At 44.0% G+C, this 20,391-nt stretch overlaps 1 long non-coding RNA gene across 3 annotated transcripts; it reads left to right on the forward strand.

Moving 5' to 3' along the window:
* Nucleotides 1–1,022: 1,022 nt before the first annotated feature.
* Nucleotides 1,023–16,178, forward strand: LOC140255721 (uncharacterized). Of its 3 annotated transcripts, none has more exons than XR_011904531.1 (6): nt 1,023–1,128; nt 4,528–4,609; nt 8,530–8,647; nt 12,257–12,365; nt 14,596–14,752; nt 14,851–16,178. It is a non-coding gene; the product is annotated as an uncharacterized lncRNA (long non-coding RNA). The 3 variants fall into 3 exon arrangements; XR_011904532.1 differs by having other exon boundaries at nt 12,257–12,360; XR_011904533.1 differs by lacking the exons at nt 14,596–14,752; nt 14,851–16,178 and adding an exon at nt 13,257–13,728 and having other exon boundaries at nt 12,257–12,360.
* The last annotated feature ends 4,213 nt before the right edge of the window (nt 16,179–20,391 follow it).

The raw sequence follows: 20,391 nt of genomic DNA on the forward strand, positions 1-20,391 counted from the left end.
CTCAGTCACCCTCTATCCCGTCGTATTTCTTCCTGTTTGATCTCTCGGAGATTAAAGTTCAGTATATTTCAGGACAGTTATATTGCTGAGGTAATATAAAATTATTAAAAACAGAGAGAGAGAGACAATATTGTGACTACACATCAAAAGCTCTTTAAGACACAAAGGGAAAACTGACTTGAAACTGGAATTATTAGAAGCATCTGTGGTGTCCCTTATTTCCCATTTAACAGCACAACACATTTTGGAACATCTGAACTATTCAAACTGGCAACCTGGTACTGCCCTGCTCTTCTGATTTGTACCCTAACACTTGTGGTTTATCTGCTCCTGCAGAGGGAAAGAGCAGCTGGTGATTAACGAGCTTTGACCTCAGGGTACAAAGGAATGTTCTCCCATGCTGCAGCCTGTATGAAATTGGGTTATTTTTTTATCAGTCTTTGGAGGAATTGAAAACAAAACAGAAATATCTATTAGATTCATAAGAAGCACGTTGTTTTTCAAACCGCAGCTGGTGCTCGGAGTACAGTGTGCGTATGCTTGTTTATATGTGTGGGTACATCTATCTATACACACTCCACTATTTTGGGTACTTATTTCCACAGTTAAAAATAAATAAAGTCTAGTAATATTTTGAAACAGTAACTAACAGGAACCAGAATAACATTTATTTCCAGTCATCCTCAGTGTAAACATAGACAAGTGTATTAGGGCAGATGCAGAGCTCCCGGTGCTGCTGTGGGATGATCCTGTCAAGCAGGGAGCCCAGCTGCCAGGGCATGGGGACCATGAGCACAGCCCATCCTTACAGCAAAGATCCCCTGGAGTGAGATCACCCGCTGCCACGTGTATGGAGAGCTGCCTGTTTTAAGGGCAGAACGGGCAGAAAAGAACAAAAGAACAAGTGCTCGCTCTGAGTTCCTCCTATTGGCTGCAGCGTGGAGCTCTGCTTGCAGCCAGCCTCGTGCTCTGCACGAGGTAAGGGTTGGGTCTCGTGTGGGGTCCAGGTGGGCTGATACGTGTTTAATTTGGCTCGGGAATGAAGATAGGAGCTAATTATCTTCCCTCCTACCGTTAACAGCCTGCGTGTGAACGTGAAGAGCTGCAGAAGAGAGTCCCTTTGTGATGGTAATACGGGACGAATATGGAGAAAAGGAGGAGCTGGGGGCCCGAGGGCAGTTGGGATGGAGGGACTGGGGGTGTCCTGTGGGGGTTGTGAGGGCTGAGGGAGAAAAGGAGGGACAGAGAAGTGCATGGAGGAGGTGGAGGGAGATGGCAGCAGAAGGGCTGTGGAGGAGCAGACACCCCAGTGTGTTATGTGGGAAGGGATGGGAGATGGCGGTTGGAGTGCTCCCACAAAGAAACGTGAGAGTGGAAAGATGGAGACAGCCCTTGCTGTGTCTGGTCACAGGGAAACAGGCAGCCATGACTGCCCAATGCCCCAGTGGCACAACATGGCGCCCAGGGCAGTTACCTCAAGGCGGGAAGTTGCCTCAGGGAGGGCAGTTAGGGCAGTGCAGAGGAGGTGGCTGCTGTGGTGTTAGCAGCTCTCCATGCTGACTTACTGAGAAGGAAGGGAATATATTTCCCATCCGATGTCCAGATTTCCCTGCTTTGGTCACATTCACCTTCTCACACCAAGGTTTGCAGCAAGTGGAACAAAATCTCAGTCTGTGGAAGTCATGGCTTGTTTTTGTTAGAGGCTGCTGTGTGTTTTCTGCTGCTCTCACACAAGATCATTATGCTGAACACAACATTGTTTAAACAGAGTTCCCTGTGCACGACCCCGCTCTGGTAGGCCTTGCTTCTCTCAAATTTCACTGCAAGCTACAGGAAACGTGATAAGAATCTGAGTGGGGTCTGAATCGGAGTTCATTCCCTGGTGCAATGCCTGCATGGGCTCTGGGCAGCCTCACATCACCCACGTGGCCCTGCAGCCAGGAGTTGAGCTTGGCTCTGGGGTCAGCAATCAAAATCTATCTTCTCTTGTGTTGCTCTTACTCAGAATATCACGTTTTCTTGCCTCTGAAGTGTTTTTATGCTCCAATAAACTTAAATGCTTCTGAGGTATTTATATATTTTATAGGCAATTTGTACTTAAAGGCAATACAGTTGAGGTTTACTCTCTTTTAGATGGTCTTGGTACATTGTTGCCCAGCCTGCCAGTAAAAGCTGCTCAGGAGGGTTAGCAGATGCCCAGGGAACTGGGGATTGTCCCTGGGAAGGTCAGTCATGTTCCTAAAGACAGTGTTTGCAATATCATGTGCCATGTTTATTTCTGCATCTTCGTCAGCGAGTTTAAAATGGCTTTTGTAAATGATACAAGTCAGTTTCTGCTAAAAAGGCCTCAAGTGCTAAGGAAGTTGGACTTCCTAAGCAGCCACGCCATGAAGACTGCACAAGAAACCATAAATCTGGAATTTTCTAATTTCTGAGTGCTCGGCATTACAATATAAATAATATTCCTCTTAAACATTGCTTTGTATGCAATTTCTTTGCAATATAATTTATGTGTTTATTTTCTTATCTAGTAGTTAGACACAGTCTTTAAAATATGCAGACCATTTGCAGAGCATGATCAAGACTTAACGCTATGTGTCTGTACCATACAAATGCTGCTGCTGCGCACGGTGCAACAGTTGAATCCTCTGCATGTGCTGGATTGTTTCATGCTGGTGCAAAAGGAAGAGTCTTGCACTGTTTCTCCCTCATTCTGTTTTTGCTGCAGCTGGCATGGATATGGGAGCCTGGTGTGCGTGCCAGTGCTTTTCATCCCGCTGTCTGTAAATCTGTGTTTATTCAGAGTAAGCTGCTTTGTGCCTGTTTGTTCAGCTCCTCAAAATAACGCTGCTCAAAGCAGCTTGTAGAGTGGCAGACACCCAGCTGGGGGCAGAATTCAATTCCTGGTTCAACCCTGTAGCAATTCAAAACATTTAGGAGTGGATGGTGTCAGCCGAAAAGCTATTTGCTATGAAGGAAAGAACAGACCCACCACTTTACTTTTGTCAGCTCCTGTGTGTGTCTGACCTCTCCGTGAGCCAGTTTTGCTCACTAAGCTGGCAGAAAACGGTGTAAGCAGGAGGAAAAGTGGGTATGATTGTGCAGGGAGGAAATGCTTTTAGCACAAGGCATTATGTGGCCAGATGTGGGCATGTATTTTCAAAGAGGAAAGAGATGAATGAGGAAGATAAGTGATGGGTGACCTCTGCAGTGTTTCCATGGTTCTCTCCAGGTGAAGAAGCAGGGACAGCTACAGCAGGTGGGACTTACAGCATGCTGCCCTTCGTTTTAGCAGTGCTTTTGCCATCTGAATGTACAGAGCTGAAAAACAAGAGACTGGTTGGAATTACTGAGCTGTTGTTCTAACCTGGCCAATAAATGTCCAAGAATCTTGGACAAATACAGACATGTTAACAGGTTTTGCCAAGAGAGATTTTTCTGGATAGAAAAAAAAAAAAAAAGTACGTATTTGGAAAACCACACAAGTAGACCCATAGACAGGAAATGTGCAAATAGGATTTGAGTCATTTAAAAACAGAAGATATAGAGGGCAAACAGCATCGATCTCTAGTTCCTTTAGAGCCTGGCCATAAAGCTGGTGTTTCTGCGCTTACAAAGGACGTGGTGGTGAACGAGACCTGGAGGAATTTGTGTGCCCTGGAGAGCACAGCTGAGATGAAGCAGGGAGTTGGGAAGTGCTGATCACTTCTGTCACACACCAGCTGGTTTCCCCACCCTCCAGCCTAAGGACGGTGCAGCCACTCAACAAATATTGGCTTTATTTCAAGGAGACAAACAGAAAACAAGTCCCTGTCCATTCAGACCGTCTAATGAATGTATCCTGAAACCCTCATCCAAGTCTCTTTCTCCTCTGCTCAGATATTTGTGTAATTTTCTGGAGGAAAAAAAAAAAAAGCCTTCATTCCCAAAGGAAAGCCCTTAAAATTCATCCACTCTCAGAAATACCAGTTTCTGCCATTCCTCCCTGGTCTGCCCTCAGACAAGCCCTTCAGCCAGGAATCCTGATCCTCCCTGGTTCCTAGCATTGTGGGCTGCTGTTGCTCAACACAGTGGGCCAAGTTTTTTTCCCCAGGGCTTGTAAAGGGTGCTCATGTCCCACTTGCAGCACCAGGATGGAGCTGACTAAACACAGTGCTGTTTTACAGTGCTCAGCTGCCAGGATGGATTGCTTACAGGCTGCAAAAGTGTCAGGAGCCTGGAGATCATGAAGGAGTTCCCATCCGTCCGAAAGCAGGGAAGCTGAGCTTCCAGAAGGCCATCATCATCACGGGGCAGTGAACTTTCCAAGTTCCTTCCTTTCCCATGTTCTTGTAATGTTCTTCTGGGGGGAGATATATTGCATGCAAACGGGAATCAACCCTGATCTCAATCCAAGTGCAGGCGTAGTTCTTGCCAATTGGACTATTACAGTCCTGTGTTGCAACTCAGCACAGTTCACACTGAACAGATTCGCTTTACACCAAATGAGAAGAGAAATGTTTTAGAAGACCCCGTTTTTCTTTGCAGATCTTCCATGTCTTGGACAGGACTGTGTTTCTTCTCTGAAGTTTTACCAGCCAGCCAGAAGGTCTTCTCTTGGCAATGCCAGGTAACGAATTCCCATGAATGTTCTGATTTCGCTGCCACTATTTCAGAGAAAGCAGCTGAGTCCAGGATGTTTGGGGTCTGTAACCTGAAGTGAGCAATTATTTTCTTTTTCTTGTTAGTGAATATTCTCAATTATTTAATTTCCTATGGAGACGTTTGGCAAGCGGTTTCCTTCCCAGCTACTGCCAGTTACTCTTGTTCCTAAATGAAACAAGTTATGGGCCTACAGGAACACGGCCAGGAAATTTGTCATTGTTGGGCCAAGTGATATTTTTATTTGACCTAATCAATGACATTTATTTCAGGGGTTACATATTTTAAGGTCATTTATTATCTTAATAAATGGCACAAGGAAAACAGTGAATTCAGTCTAAGAAAAACAGCGGGTCATTTTTATGATGTATTTCTTTTAGTAGTGCTCGACTTGTACATGGCATCACGGTTGAAACATTTCTGAAGCTAACTTTCAGACTAGCAAAGGGAGCCAGATTCTGTTTCTCAGTTCAGTTGCCTTTGCCTCACTCCAGAACTTGGCAGGACTTGGTCTGCTGATGGTTTTCTTCAGGACACAAAGTTCTCAGCCCCTGTAATATTCATGCAGCGGGTTCCTAACTCGTTCTGTTTCTAGACCTGAGCCATGGAGGTGTGTGTGGGATGTTAAGAATAAAATCTTGGCCCTGCTGATGTTAAATTCTGCTGCACTTTGGTGGAGACAGAATCTCATTGTGCAGCTTTTGCGCTTTGTCAGACAATGCAGGACCAGATCAGTTAAAAACTCCAAACAGGTACCTTGTTTGTGTTCAGAATACCGTGGATCTAGCTGTGCCTTCAGTGCTTAGGTACGGTTTTGCCCGGTTCCATCCCAAATTCCAAGTGTGGAATGGAAGGAAATTGAATTCTGTAGTGGAAATGTTTCCTTTTATGGACACAGCATTAAATTTTGCTAAAAGCAAAAGGCCTCTGGCAAGCAGTGATGACATCTTACAGAACTACAATGGCAAGGGAGGTTGGAAGGATATCAAAGAGACAAAAATAATGTTGATCACTGAGCTTGAGGGCCCACGGTTTTTCATAACTGGTGTCTTCCTCTTTCTTCCATTGTTACTTCCCAAAAGATAGCAGACAGTAGTGGGATCACAGGGGATTTCATGATTCAGACAGTGGGTGATTCAATGTTTTGTTATGTATAAAATTACACTGGTCCAGTATGTTTTGTTTACAATTTAGTCTGTCCCCACCCCAATAGCTGTTTTTATAGAAGCAGGAGCAATAAGAATGAGATAACGCAGAGCTTTAGGAGGGCGCCAAGTCAGACAGAGCTGGCTGGACAGGAGTCAACAAGAGTCTGGTGCGAGGTGCCAGCTTGTGGTGGAGGCCAGCGAAGGGGATGCAATTTTTAATTTTCCTTCTTCCTGTAAAAACATCTTCCTAAAAAAATCTTCAGCATTTGCAGTCATTTCAAATGAAGTTCACAGAGGTGGATCAGCTCAGCTTCATGGGAGCCTCTGTCAAGAAGGACACTGCATGGGACTTTAAACCTCTCTAAAATGGCTGTTCTCCTGCCTCCCTCCCCCCTGACCGCAGCACCGGTGCCTGCATGACCCGCTGGTGTCCCAGCTCAGGAAGCTGAACTAGGAGAAACAGGATCCTTTTCATTTTTTCCTTAGCTTTCCCTCTTAGTTCACAGCAGGATCAGGTGAACCCTTGGGAGGGACAGGAATGTATGGGCAAACGCACAGCAGAACGTGGGGTCATGGCCCGGGCTCCTAGAGCTGCCAGGAAACCAAAGGCCACCCTACCTTATGTAGGTTCAGCTTCCCTCGCTTGGTTAAGTGAGAAGTGAAGCAGGTATAGAGCATAACCAAGGCAGGAATATGGCACCAATAGCCCATACGTCAATGTAGAGAGCCTTAGAGGAATCATATGTGGGCACTTCGCTTCATTTATTGTCAGTGTTTGTGCAGTAACTTTGACAATGAGACAGAACCCAAAAAACACCATGTGGATTTTACAAATCTACCTAATGGCAAAAATATTCCTTGCCTGAGTAAAATCTGCTATATAAACAATTTTAAACAATATTTTATTTTCCTTGGCATAGAAGGAAAAGGCAGAATATTAAAGTAATCTTTGGTTTTAACAGCAGAACCGAGCAGCCATAGCAATGCCTTGTGGAAGTCATTCCTCTCGGGTTTGCAGAGCTTTGTGCCTATTTCGTTCTGTCATTTGTCAGCCATCAACACTGTAAGGGTTTTAAATCTGCCTCATTGAGTGTGTTCCTTTGTGAAAGCTATACCTGAGTCTGCATTAACAAATTCTGTAATTGCCAGGAACTCCTCCCTTGTTCTGTCCTTCTGTTTTCAGAGGGATTAGAAGCATTTCATTTGAAGATTACCGCAGGACATGGTCTAGAATCTCTACATCAAAAGCAAGAGAGCATTTTGTACGTTGATGTAAGATGATAGGCCTGTTGTAAGAACATGAACATAATGGACTTGATGCTGTCCTTGTGCCAGGTTTATCCTGGTGTAACAATTCTGACGGGATGTGGGCTGTTTTTGCAAACCTCAGACCTCAGGAGTCTAAAATTTGCAGTCTTGTGTGCTGCTGTGAGCTCAACTATGCCCTAGGACAGTCCTGTAAGTCCGAGTTTGATCCGGACACCATTATGCTGAGCAGTCATTGATTGCAGGTATTAAATATCGTGAGGTGAGGAGGCACGTGTGTGCATGTGTCAGCTGTGGTCTTTGTGGAGACTAACATTCTGCTGCTGGATTTTGCTGGGAGCCAGGTAATTGGTAATGATTTACAAAGGTTTTACATGGGCTTACCGTTAATCTGGGTTTGCGGCCTGAGCATGTTTTATTAGTCGTTGTTGTGCTGTATGGAAAACAAATAGCAGGCGATCCCCGTTTGGGGTTTTTCTCCTGCCAAGCAACTGTGCTAATTCTGGACCACACTCTGAAGACAAATCTAGCTAGTTATGCAAGAGGCTGAAGATGGGGGGAGGGAGGAAGCCAAGTAACACAACCAAAGGAAAAGCCTCCAGCAGCAGTACTGCTGCTAGCTCAGGTAGCTGCACAGGTGCTGAATTCCCCACGTGGGTTCAGGCAAACCTGCTGGCAGAAGCAACATGGGCTCAGACAGCATACCCACATGGAATTCCAGGGGAGGGAGCTCGTCGTTCCTCCCTTTCCTTTGCTCCCACACACTTGTGCAGTGCCCACACTTTGAAGAGATCTATTAATGTGAGACCTGTGGAGATGGTCTGAGCTCTACTGGAAGCACAGATCCTGAGGGGCTTGAGGAGGGGACACCATTCTGAGCAAAGTCAGCTGCCCTTCCTCTCATCCTCTGGTTGCCTTAAATGTGGCAGAGATGCATTTACACAGAGCAGCATCTGAGCGAGGAAGTGCAGAGAGCTCTGGTCTATGCAGAGCAAATGCATAGTCTTTAGTGTCTGCACTCGTGTAAAATTGTTGGCGGCCCAAATAATCCGCTTACAGAGAAGAGTGACTGTGTGTGTGTGCTGTACCCCTGTCGGTGTAAGCAGACAAATTCTGGCCTAAGTCATGCCAGAAAGTGTTAAAGTGAATTCAAGAAGGCAACAAGGTGATTTTGATAGAGTTCCTTTGAATTTGCCACACATGGGTGTGAGATGAGATGTGTGGCATGGGGTCTATATTTAATAGCAGTGCTCAGCACTGAATTGGCCACGTTCTTGTGGGAAACTGTTGGAAAACCCATAGTGACTTATAAAAAAATTAAATATGTATAGCAAAGTATAATGAAAATCACTTTAGTTTTTTTAATAAGCGCTGCAAATATCAGCAGGACTAATGTAGTGGCTGGATTTGGAGAATTTAATGGCTGGTGAGTAATTGTAGTGAAATGTTATTCTCTGTAATTATGTCATTTTAGATTCTGAAGATGTGTGTGGAAATCCTATATCTGGAAGGTAAAACATGAGAATGGAACAGAAGATTGGGATGAGTACGTGGAAGTTTAAATTGCTGAACATTCTACACCAGGGGTCTTGGTGAGTGCAGGGGCAGCGTTTGGGTGTGTTCACATCTGGATGATAGTCCCTGTGAGACCTTAAGTTACAGCAGTTCTTCCTTTGTCTGAACACCAGGCCCTTGCCCACAAGCTCTGCAGCAGGGCCCCCTCAGAAGGGATGCTCTCTCCACCAAATGCAGCTCTGGTGCCAGAACCAACTCCTGGCTCTAATGTGAGGTTGCACTCTTAGGGTCATTGTAACGTGTGATCAAGGTTCTCACATTCTGCTCGTGACACTGAGTCTGTGGGAAAAATGTAAGGAAACGGCAAAGGCAGGATGGTGTCTTGTCTCCAGGGAACTGGAGATGTCTTCCTTCTGATTTCTGATGTGGTAACTCTATAACGGCTCAAAAAAAACCCTTTTCCCTTTGGGTCCCGTTTGTTTTCAGCATCAATTAGAAAGGAAAGTACTGCTTCATTGAGTTTGAGGGACAGTAAATCCTGAATTCAAATGAAAGGGGATTTTTTTTCTTTCACAGGAGTCACAGAGAATATAGGGTTAATTTTCTTTTGACGTGCCTTTCTTGTTTTTATTTCCTTTAACAGAACCTCTTTGTTTCATACATTTGATAATTGTTTCATTATGTAGTGGCACACCATCCTGCGAGACCGCAGGAAAGGCTCCAAATGTCCCTTCGTGTGCACACAGCTCAGACAACCTGGAGCTGTTTTAGTACGGGGTCTTCACCTGCAATTGGAGTGACTTTCCCCCCCCCCTCAAATAAATCCAGCAGAACTGGAGAGGAAATTGCAAAGGTGAACGTTCTGCTTTGTGAGGCTGGGGACAAGCGCTGTGATGTGCGCGGGGCACAGCCCGGTGCCACCTGGCGGCAGCAGGTAATGTGCTTGTAGCAGATTGCTCTGTGCCTTTGAACTGCTGGCTCTGATTGATCAAAGGCGGGTCCGAACCTCCCGCTGCAGGTTCAAACACGGGGTTGCCTCTCATTTGGTGTGCTCTTTTTGTTTTTTTCTTTTTTTTTCCCCCTTTTCTTTCTTTTTTCCTCAATTGCAACCAGCTCACAAAAACATGCTTGTTTTCTAAAAGCTTGCAGTCTATTCTTAACTCCTGGCATGGGATGAGAGAGGAAAGAGGCCAAAATTTGCTGACATAAGTGCAGGAGAAGAAATCTTAGTTTCAGTTATATAATGAGGTGAATGTTTGTACTTAAATATGTTTTCTTCGTAAAATTGGATCTCTTAATTTCAATAACTTCTATAAAAGAGATCTGAAATATGGCTTGGTTTTGTGTAATGTACTCTTTGCGTTACTGCGAGCAGTTGTTGAGTTTTTACATGTTCATTAATTACAGTGGCACTAAGTCAATTCCTACTTCATTAAATTGGTGTAAGCCTTCAGGGACGGGCGATTTGTCCTGCTCTAATAAGCAGTTTGCTGCACATCCTCCTTAAGAAGAGCCCATTTGGAACTGATGGTGAAACACAGGAAAATGTATAGTTGCAAGGGATAAAGGTGTGACTGTAACTTGGGGAGCTTTGAAACTCATGAGGCAAGAAGCAGAGTGGATGGTGAAGTGGCGTTTCAGTGGTGCAGGCTGAGGGCTGCAGGCTGAGCTGCAGAAGTGGTGCTTACCATGCAGGGAGACAATGAACAGAAGTGAAAACGTTTTCAGGGAGTTTGTTGAACAAGCAGAGGGGACTGCAGCTTCTTTAGTGCCTCTGGTTTGTACCAGCTTAATGTGAGGTGGAGTACTTCAGAGGTATGGCTATAACGAGAGTTTCAGTACAGGCTGGAAAAGCCACCGGAGAAGATGAATGAAGTTCAGGTGGGTAGAGGAGTTGTTCTGCAGGCACTGAGGCAGTGCTACAAGCCAGGCTACTGCCGGCTGGCCTACTCCTGCAGCAGCAGTGCAGGTGTCCAAGTGCCCAAAGAAGGGCACAGCACCAATGAAATCCACCCATCAAAAACATGCAGAGCAGAAAGATACAAAGATCCTTTAGATCTTTTTCATTTTCTCTCTCTGATATAGTAGGCATTCACAGCACATAAATCAACTGCCCTGTGATTTCTAAAACAGCTTTCTAAAACTTGCTAAGACAGCAAGGAACAAACTCAGTGAGACTTGGTGCCTGTATTTTGCAAAAACTACCTAGAGCCAGACGAGCTGCGATCCAGCTGCATGCTAAAAGCTGCTTTGCCATCTAGTGGTTGCAGAGAGAACACAGGAATCAGATGCTCTATGCCGATGACCACTTAGTTTTTGTTCACGAGAGAAAAATTAAACATCTGATTAATAGCAATATAGTGAGGACCGGTTCCCCCAACTCCAAATAACTCATGAATCTTCCAGAAAGCATGAACATAAAAAACATCCTCCAAAAGCCGAGGCAGAGTGACAGTTGGTGTTAGATGTGCTGTTGGGCTGGCCTGTATTACAAAGGATGTTACTCTCTGACTTTGTTCTTTGCAGAAACTTTCTCTCCCAATCTCAGTTTTATTGTGACAGAGCGGAGGAGCTGGGAGGTCAGTGTGAAGAGCAGAGCTTTGCTCATCAGGACTGAAAGTGGATGGCATGAGCAATTTTTAATCATTTGATTAAATTTGATTCTTCTTTTGTACTGTTTCAGCCACTAGTTCTCTACTGCTTTTCAGGCTTCTGCTTTTTGTTTGCCAGTTTTAAAACAGGAAGAGAGATTGTTTCCTTGCTAAAACTGGAAAAGGGATGTGGCAAGTCTGAGAACTGTTTAGTGTGGTAGGAGCAAAGCCATGTGTACAAAAGTTGTCAGTATCACCTTGTTGTTGTTGTCAGGTTACATGCGGTGCGTTTGTTGGTGCTTTTTCCTGGTTATCTTTTATATTTCTCTCTCTCGGGGAATGTAAACCATTTCAGCCCATTTTTCTGAGACTTGGCCCTGTGGGAAATTCAGCAGTCCAGTTATGAACCAGCAAAGTTCTTACTGAATAATGCTCTTCAAAACAGACAACTCAGCAGTTATCTCTGAGCTGTTAATTCAGGGCCCTAACAGTGTGTGGTTGTATTATTAGGTCCTGAGGCTGGATCAGAGTTCTCAGCATTTCACAGGATCAAGCCTCCATTGCCTTTTTTCAGCTCTTTATTTACTACAGCTGCTCAGTTGGGTAGCTCTTGCATCTTCTAATGGTTTCTCACTTAAAAAGTGTACTTGGGAAGAGATCAGAAAAAGAGACTTGTGTATGTGCTGTACTGCTGGCTGGGAATATGGGATGTGAGAGTCTAATTCTCTACTTTGAGTGAGTCAAGCATGAGCTTTGGCATTGGTCTCCAAGACCAAAGTGGTGGGACAGAGCCCAGCACAGAAGGGGAAGGAGGTCTTTTTCAGTTTAGATGCTGAGATGACCCTGAGATGTCAACAGGAATGACATCCTGGTCAAAACAAGTGTGGTGATGTGTGTGTGCATCACCTCAAGTTTGGTTCACGAGCCAAGAGCAAAACCAAACACCTGTCACGTTCATTCAGTCAACTCCCATAAGGCTCTGCCTCCAAATGCTTTTTATAAGCACTTTATATAAAAGTGCCTTCAATATAAAACAATCTAAAGCAATTCTATGCTATGTTAATTTTATTCATCAAGTGATCTATTTGCTTACAGGTGCAATGCTGTCATCTCTCGGTTCATCGGAAAATGAAGGAAGCAAACAGCAATGGAACTACTTGAAATGAGCACAACAGGGCCAGCAAACTACCCACCATCAGGTAATGTTGGTATCGTGCATTTCTTTCCCATGACAAGGTTTTCCACTTGTTCTTTCCCCAGTGTGAATCTGCCCCAACTTCATTGTAATTCAGTTATCTTGGGAATCTTGAATGACATGTTTTAATGGTGTCAATCATGGATTTGATTGTGTTCCCTTTGAGGGAAAAGATCATTTTGGAACTTGTGGCCAGAAAAAGACTATGGAATAAAATCACATGAAAATCCACAGTATATTTGTAATGGTCACAGGTTATTTTTTGACCTATTTGGAAGCATTAGCAATAGATGACCTTTTATTCACTGCTCCTTGACTGGGAGCCTGCCCTAAGCCAAGCAATAGATCCTACTTTTACTAAAGACTGTAGGCTGAATTTTCTCTACTAGCTGAAGGAAATAAGGATCACCTTGACTCACATATGTAGCTTAACCAAAATAGAAGTAATATAAATGAAAGAGGAATTGAGTTCTACATATCTAAAGTCAGGAGGTGGATTACAAACTTTTATTAGCATGAGATTTTGTTTGTAGGCTTTTTTTTTTTCTTTTTTCATTTCCCCATAGAGAAAACAGAACAGATGTAAAGTTGTTAGATAGTGGTGCTGTTGAAATACAGCTGTTGCACATTGGTTTTAAATATTTATTACTTCAGTGGAGCACTGCTAATGGCTCTCCAAAGTTTATCAATGTCTGTTGATAAGGGAGTCCTTGTATTTCTGATATAGTTTATGTCAGCCCTGTGGGTTATTTTCAAAGTCATGCTTTACTAATGTTGCTGAAATACCAGATTATTAGAGGCTCAAATAGTTCCGCATTAAATTCATTTGTTGCAAATGACTCAAGGCCTAAAATGAAAAGGGGAAAAAAGAATATATTGGGACTATATTTTTTTCTCCAGACCTAGAGGAGAGCTTGAGCCTGTACCTAGTAAGAGGACAATCTTCCCTTTCCTGCCCAAGACAAGAAGCTGGTGGGTGCATAGGATGTCTGCTCACCCTGCACCAGAGCTGTGTCATGGATGACTTGAGGACTTGTGAGCCACCACTGAGCTGCTGACCCCAACCACTGCCCTCCCTCCTGGCTTGCTGTCACATGGAGAGCTGCCAAAATGGCAACCTCCTTGCTGCAGAAACCACAAAAAGACTCCTGTAAAAGCCTGCACCACAATCACTGCAGCCCAAACCTTCCATCCTCGGCAAGAGAGGGGCAGGGCTTCGGCTGACAGTGCAGCAGACAGGAGAAGCTGTTTATTGAGAACACATGCCTGAGCGATGAACTCTGCAGCTTGATTACACTGTCTTATAATTGCTTTTTCCCTTATAAGCGTAACTGTTTTCATTACCAAGCCTGGGCTTGGAAAGAAAATAGGTGACACGTTGAAACCAACTGCTTTGTCAGTACCTCAAAAGGAAAATACCTTACTTGTATCGTGCTTCATGGGAAAGTGGGGCATTTCTTCATGACCTGAAACACTTTTGCTGTGTGTTTTGCGTGTGAAAAATGTATTTGCTATATATACAAATATATATATATATTTCAGTGTAGTATACAAAGCAAGAGTTTAGTGGTTTGGAGCATTGTGACTTTTTAGCATTCAAAGTAAATGACATCACTAACTGGCTGGAAATTAGTCAGGAAAATGTTTAAAAATAGCACCATTTTCTCAATAAATCTGTTCCTTGTTTGTATTAGAGGCATATGGGCTTACTTAACTGACAAAAACAAATTATAATACCATTAACACAGCAGAGACCTAAAGCTATAAAAGACCAAATAGGAATCCTGCTGACAGAATCGTTAATACTGATAATGCTGGGGGTGGTAGAAAGGATATTTCACTCATATAGAACATAGTCAGAGCCTCAGATAGGAAAAAAAACTGTATTTTTGACAGGTTGAAAAGCAGCTGGCCAGAATAGCTTGGAAGAACATGTGAAGTTTGAGTTTAAATGGGTTAGTGGTCACATTTCAGTCAGAACTGTCAGACAGATGAAGAAAGATATATTTTATTACATTATTCTGCAACTTGTTACACAAATACTTGTCTATTTTTAGTGCATGCAAATCTGCTTGCTGCCTGTGAGTTTCCAGCAGATGCAGTTTCATGTATTATGACAAATTTGGGTCTGAATTTGAAGCAATAAGTATGTTTTGGCTTGTTTTGGAATCATCCTTTCTGCTCATCCTTCTGCCCTTCGCTTCCTTCAGTCATTATTAATTTTTCTTATCTCAAACAGATGTGCCTGGCTCCCTGTCAGAAAGGCAAACAGCTGATGAAGATGGACATGACAAGCAAGTGGAACTATGGGAGAAGGAGTGGGCCAACCTACTAGCTTGGACTAACTCCCTGTCTACATTAAAGGATTAAATCAGAGAGGCTGCATGGACAGAGAAGTGAGTACTTCATTATTTTTAAACAGTCTTGGGATTTTTTTTAATGCAGTTCCTACCAGGCAAATCTTCGCTGCTTGTTTTGTTTGTTTGTTTTCCAGCATGGTGCTGTCATCTTCAGTTAGAGATTGAGAAGGAATAAGAACCTGTTCTGTTCATGCAGGCTTGTTGTTTTATCAGTTTGTGCCTTCCTCTTGTTCATGGTTGTTTGCTGCTGTAATTGCTTGGCTCTCACTACTGGAGTAGTTTGGTGTCTTTAGGTGTTCTAAGCTCTCCTGGGCCTATAGCAATGGCCATTGTTGGCACTCCTATGAAGAACTGTCTAGCTTTGGATGCAAAGGAGAGTATACCTGTTGAGCAAGGAGATGCCATAGCTTGTATCAAAGGATTCCAGGATGAGAGTTGATGGCTTTAAGTTATGCCAGGGGAGATTCAAATTGGATATGAGGAAAGATTTCTTCTGTGAAGCAGAAGAAAACCCAGGGAGTGATGGGATCACTGTCCCTGGAGGTGTTTCAGAGCTGTGGAGATGTGGACATGGTGGGTGGGCTGGGGAATCCTAGGGGTCTTTTCCAGTCTTAATGATTCTGTGGAAAATCAGACAGGTTATGTTCAGAACTGAAAAACCAACAAGGCTAATTTTGTACTCTCAACTTTAAATTGGATCCTACCTTCTGGTCTTTGAACACGCAATGTGTGAATGTGGTCTATTGTTCTCCTAAAAGGACTGTACTCATCTCTGCTGGGCTTATCAGCTGCAGCCATCACTAAGTAATAGCACAGCTGTGTTGAGACCTATAAAAAGGGCAAATGACATGTAGGTAGAGAGGACAGTAAAGATGTCTGCAGCTTGGCTGGAGGCTCCAGTTTCAAGAGGCAGCCAAATACAGTCATTAAGTAAACCGGAGCCACCCTGTTAACAAAGTCTGCAGGCTCACATTCACAGAACGTCTCACAGATTACAAAAGAAATGTTTTGCACTCCTCAAGGGACTGGCTTCTGAACACGTCTATAAACTGCCTAATGAGAGATGTAAGTGTATTTTAATACTTGTACAGTGTGTCCCAGGGAAAAAATAATCCCTAGGACTGGAGCACAATGGTGACAGACATGGGTACTTTGTTGTAGGGATCCATTAGAAATGTCAGTCGTATAATTAAACTTCAAAAATATTTCTTATTGGAATATCCAGTGATAAGAAAGATATGAATGTCAGACCTCTGAAACCCATTCCCAAGCTGACACAGCGGGCAAGCAGAGCAGCTGTCCTAAAGCAGCCCTATGCCGTGGCTTGGGGCTGTATGTGTCTGTAACGCACACATTTCTCCTCAGTAACAGACATCTTGTAATTTCTGTGACTATGAGGGGATGGTCCTGAAAGAATAAAAACACTGAGAACAGTATAATGCCTAACTGCAACCAAACTTGTAGGCACTGCAGTCTCTAAGAAGAGTGTGCGGGAGTGGAAGATGGATCTCCACATCTCTCCACACTATGATGTGACAGCAGTTTGGTCATTTTGCCTGTTCAGAGCTTTTCTTGCTATTAAAAGACTGCAGCCTTTCTCCTGCAAAGCAGGACTCTCAGGACTGATCAGTTAACCTGTTTTTCGAACAAAATTCTCACACTGGCCTTGCAGCATGATGCATTAAACTTCTTGTGCGTTATGATCTCTGCATTCTGACATCTCCTTAGATGGAGCAAGGAATGTAACCAGGGCTTTGATAAATATCTCTGCATCCTGCTGAGACACAGACATGTACATCTTGGAAAATCAGTGCACCTTGGCCTGAAGGTGGTACTCACCATCAGCAGGCACAGGACAATAACTGAATCCAGGTGGGTATTGGCTCTGTTGTACTGATCCTGAAGGCATGCAGGGCTCTGTGCTGTGCCCACTGTGCTTTCCTAGGAGCTGCTCACAGCGTATGGAGTTTGCCCTTCAGTCTGTGGGTGCAGATGGAATCACTTGAATCCTACTGGAAAAATATCTGCAGCTCCAAATGCTTTGCAGCTTTTCTATTGAAAATCCAGCTCCAGATTTTCCCGAGTACAGAGTAATGGGACGCTGAACTGCAGTCTTCTAAATTTCACACTTCTTTATGGGCTCTTATCTGTGACCTTTGCTTCATACAACACACCGTGGGCAGTTCCAGCTGCTGCAGACAGGCAGCGCAGAGCTGTGGCGGCTTCGTTCGCGGTCGGGATTGCTCGCTCCCTCTTCATCACGACTCGGAGCAGCCGTGGGTCCCGGCTCCCCTCTAGGTGGCAGCGCACCCCCGCGAGGAGCGGCCTCGGCTCCGGCGGCAGCTCCGGAGCTGGGCCGGCAGCGAATAAATGGCCGTTTGTAAATGAGCAGAGATGCTCTGCTGTCTTCAGTCTCCCATACAGAAGGCAGCGATGTGGATAGGCGCGCTCACGCTTTGCTGGAAGTGCTTTTTCTCCTGCTTGCTGCACTTTTTGGAGGCTTCACTGTACTATTCTCATTCTGAATAACATTCCGTAAGCAATCGTGGGCAAATCAGAAGGGTTACGTGCCTATATATATATATATATATTATACATACTTATATATATATATATAAAGTTGTTCCATACAACAGTATCAAAGTTATACTTCACATTAAGGATGGGCTGAAGAATAGTTAGTCAGGGTTAGTAAAGTGCAACAGACCAACCTGGGAGTCAAATGTTTAAATCAAGAAGTTCTTTGTGACCCATGGTAGCAACTTCCACTGACGCAGGACATGTAGCCAGATGTACTGCCAGATGTACTGCTTTGCCTATTTATCTTTGTGGGATATTATAACAACCGCATGCCCCTTTTTTAATTATGGCTTTCCTTACATTAAGGGTGACCTCTCTGAGAACCTGGCTGCAAGTTTAGGTGACTTCAAAGTGCTGCCTTAGATCAGCAGAAAATTCGGGTGGCAAGGGATTGCTGAAAGGCTTTCTCCGGTTCTATTCTCACCAGGGGTGTCCTGCGGTTTAACATCCAACAAGCAGGTTGATCAAAGGTATCCAGTGAGAAACAACATGACTGGCTCAACTGAGGGGTGAGAGAATGAAAGTTGAAAGATCTCTTTTATCTTGAGCACACTGTAAAATATGTTAATAATTTAGAGCATCCAAGGACAAAAAGATAGCACTTGAAAGCAGCTAAATCAAACAGATCTTTCATTTGTCTTTAAGCATACGAAAGAGGTGTGAACAAATTCTTAACGGTGCCCAAGGCAAAGAGCTTTATGCTGAAGTTAAGTTTCCTTTTAAATAAAATAAAATAAGAAACAATCTGAAGTTTGTTGCCAGGTCCCCATTTTGTTGATTGCTGTTGTGAACAGCCCTAAAGATTGCAAGATTTCCCCTGAAGCAAAGCCCAACCTGTGAGAAGTTTCTGCCGGCATCATCATCCCTGTCCTGCCCTTCACTCCCAGCTGCTCAGGGTAGCAGCCATCAGGGCACGAGTCAGCTTTTCTGCATTCAGTCTGAGATTTCAAAGATCTTAGAAGGCTCTTATATAACCAGAGGATATTCTTGGAGGCTCAGCAGAGGCTGCACAGCCTCCTTGTACAGCCCCATGCTTTGGGATGTGAGCAGGGAGGTGGTTATTATGTTTGACTGTGCTTTCCAGAAAGTAGCATCCCATCTTCTGCTAACAGCATCCTATTACCTAATTTAGTTGTTTGATCCTCCCCACCTCAGACTTTCCACAGGTGTATCATTTCTGCAGGGGATGGCCCTGAATCTTTAAACTGAGCCAGTTTAGCAGTTCCAAATACAGAGAGGGCTAAAGAGCTTTCCTCTGTAGAACTTGCTCTCACTGAAGCAAACTTTCTATCGGTGGGTGAGTTAACAAGAGCTTCAGAACTTCTCTGTATAGTATTTGTCTTTATTTGGTCTTTCCTTGGCTGTAGCTAATACTGCTTCTTCAACGTATTGGAGTATAGTTTAAATGACCTGAACCCACACAGCACTTGTGGTTAATGAAGAAGTAGTTAGCAGCAGCAAATATTTGATCAGACTTCCTTGGGTGCAAGCAGTGCTGTTCTGCCCTGAAGGCAGTAATAGTCCTAAACAGACTGGGGGAAGGGTGGGGGGGAAAAAACAGAATGCTCATGGCTGGGCAGCTGAGCCTCCCAGAACCCGAGGCTTTGAAAGCTTTCCAACTATTATCCCATCTCTGCTGGATATTGCGGCTCTGATGATTTTCATGTGTCTGCAGAGCAAGGACAGCTGCAATTTAAAATGATGGCACATTAATTGTTAAATTACATCGGAGAGCCCAGGAAATGCTTGTTAGTGCCACATTAAAGCCACGTTAATTTATCATGATTAATTGCACCAGGAATATCAAATGAATTATTGATTGCTCTCTTATTACTGTAACAGCTGCCTGTCATTACTGTGCGTGGTGGTTTGTGATAAGTATTACCCTCGCCATTTTCTGGGCTAAAACTCTGTGATGAACCATTATCTACATTCCCACAAATAACAGATGCCGATTTTCCTGTTTGCGGTGGTTGGATGAGTAGGTATTAAAGTTTAGTGTAGACACAGGCTAGATAATCTAGAAGCATTTGGTACACTGGTAAGGACTGGGGAACTAAGCTATCCTGGAAGTACAACCAAGGAGGGCAGCAAGTTGCCCCTAAGCGCCTATTGCTGCAGAAGAAGAAAACTGATAAGTTCTGCATGTTGAGCTCAGCTTTGATTCCGACTGCTCTTGCATTGAGTTCAGTGCTGTGCTCTGTGGATCGAGCCTGTGAAATATGGCATAGCGGGATTTATGCTGATGTGAAACTCATTTGTGCTTGCTCCATTGTTTCCCATTTGAGTGAGATGAGGCATAGGAGCCTCAGTCACAGCTGGGCATGGTTTCTACCTGTTGGCAAGTCATACTTTGTGCCCAGCTCAGAGCGGGCACTGGGTGCTTTTAGTCCTGATTTTACAAAGGCACCGGCGTATTCTTAACTTTTAACTATGGGTTAATGTGGGATAAAATTGAGGTCTGTGGAGATTCTCACCAAACACAGCGCCCAGCAGCAGCTTCCTCTGGATGCTTCTCTTTGGTGACATTCGTGAGCGAGCTTTGTTCCTAACACTATAGGAACGACTGGGTGAGATGTGATATGTGAGGATTATAATGCACCGAGAGGGTATGACTAATTGCAATGACAGGGCAGAGCTGGTGGATTCATTGCAGAGAAATTAAATAGCGCATTCCACACCACTGTCTGATCAGCTGTCGGCAAGAGAGGAAGGCGCATACAATGGGAGAGAAAGGCCAGGCTCCAGAGACAACACCCAGATCCCCTCCTCAGCCAGTCATCCATTCATACTGATAATTATACCAGTGTATGTATGTCAGAAGAAGCCAAGCTGACATAATGGCCATTGGTGATTGATTAGTGAAATAAAAAGAAAAATGCAGGAGCAAAGACGAGCAAAAGCATCTCCTTGGGGCAGGTATTCTTCATGCTGTGCTGAATCCAGCATGTTTTTGTCCTTGCCCACCATTCTAAATTGATTTTAAGTAAAACTATTAATTCTCACAAGTCTCAAACTAAAATGGAAAGCTGCACTTTCTGGTGACAACGCATAGAAAGAAGAATTGTTCACTTTATTAGGAAGGGAATCATCTC

The sequence above is a fragment of the Excalfactoria chinensis genome, chromosome 8, assembly GCF_039878825.1.
Source record: "Excalfactoria chinensis isolate bCotChi1 chromosome 8, bCotChi1.hap2, whole genome shotgun sequence".
Lineage (NCBI taxonomy): Eukaryota > Metazoa > Chordata > Aves > Galliformes > Phasianidae > Excalfactoria > Excalfactoria chinensis.